General features: G+C 42.7%; 1 non-coding gene across 1 annotated transcript; it reads right to left on the reverse strand.

Moving 5' to 3' along the window:
* Nucleotides 1–401: 401 nt before the first annotated feature.
* LOC127125168 (small nucleolar RNA R71) lies at nucleotides 402–508 on the reverse strand. Its single transcript, XR_007804625.1, has one exon. It is a non-coding gene; the product is annotated as a small nucleolar RNA R71 (small nucleolar RNA).
* Between the last annotated feature and the right edge of the window lie 906 nt (nucleotides 509–1,414).

The raw sequence follows: 1,414 nt of genomic DNA on the forward strand, positions 1-1,414 counted from the left end.
TTCTTCCTTCGCCGATACCCGAGATGGCAGAACCAGCTCGTGCTCTTCGAGATTACGCCGCTCCATCGCAAGATGAGCCACATTCGAGTATTGCTCCACCCGCAATCGAAGCAAACAACTTTGAACTTAAGCCTTCGCTGCTACAAGCAGTGCAACAAAATCAATTCTCTGGAAATCCTACCGAGGATCCAAACCTTCATTTATCCGTATTTGTCCAATACGCTGATACTGTTAAAGCTAATGGTGTGACTTCAGAGGCAATTTGACTTCATCTCTTTCCTTTCTCGTTAAGAGATAAAGCTAGAAGATGGCTTCAGTCTCTTCCTTCCAACTCAGTCACCACATGGAACGAGTTGAAGAAAGTCTTTCTTGCCCGATATTTTCCTCCAAGCAAAACAGCTATGTTGAGATCCCAGATAAATGGATTTAAACAGAAAGATAACGAGTCTCTTTTCGAAGCATGGGAAAGATACAAAGACATGATGAGACTTTGTCCGCACCATGGTTTAGAGGACTGGTTAGTAATTCATACCTTCTATAATGGTCTCTTGTACAACACAAGGTTAACAATAGACGTCGCCGTAGGTGGTGCGCTTATGGATAAACCTTATGCCGATGCTTATCAACTTATCGAGAGCATGGCCCAAAATCATTATCAGTGGGGAAGCGACCGAACAATGGTAGAAAAACCTCAAACGAAAAGTGGCATGTACGAGATAAGTAGCCTTGATCATGTTAATGCAAAAGTGGATGCTCTTGCCCAGAAAATTGAAAGATTAAATGTATCACCTCCAGCCACCGTGGTTGCCGTAACTCAAAATTGCGAAGTCTGTGGAATCCAAGGTCACACTTCTACAGATTGTCAACTCCTAACAGGAATCCAAGCAGAGCAAGTGAACTATGCTCAAGGAAATCCCTACTCGCATACCTATAACTCAAACTAGAAGAACCATCCTAATTTTTCATATAAGAGTAATAATGCTTTATACGCACCAGGTCAAGCTCCCAATCAAGCCCCAGCTATACCTCCTGGATATCAAAAGCCGATCCCATCTACACCTAACAATAACGTTCCTAGGAAATCCAACTTGGAAATCATGATGGAGAACTTCATAGCTTCTCAACAGCAAACCAATGAAGATTTCTTAAACCAGAATGTACACACTAGCGAACAAATTAAACAACTAGCAAGTAAAGTAGATGCCCTGGCTACCCATAACAAAATGCTGGAAACACAAATCTCACAAGTAGCTCAACAACAAGCGCCTACTACTGCCCCAACTGGCACATTTCCTGGACAGCCCCAACCTAACCCGAAGAGCCACGCTCATGCAATCATATTAAGAAGTGGAACGGAAGTAGAAGGACCGTCTGATCCAAGGATGGAAAACCAAAACTCTAAAAAGTTAACTGA

This window comes from Lathyrus oleraceus, chromosome 2, assembly GCF_024323335.1.
Source record: "Lathyrus oleraceus cultivar Zhongwan6 chromosome 2, CAAS_Psat_ZW6_1.0, whole genome shotgun sequence".
Lineage (NCBI taxonomy): Eukaryota > Viridiplantae > Streptophyta > Magnoliopsida > Fabales > Fabaceae > Lathyrus > Lathyrus oleraceus.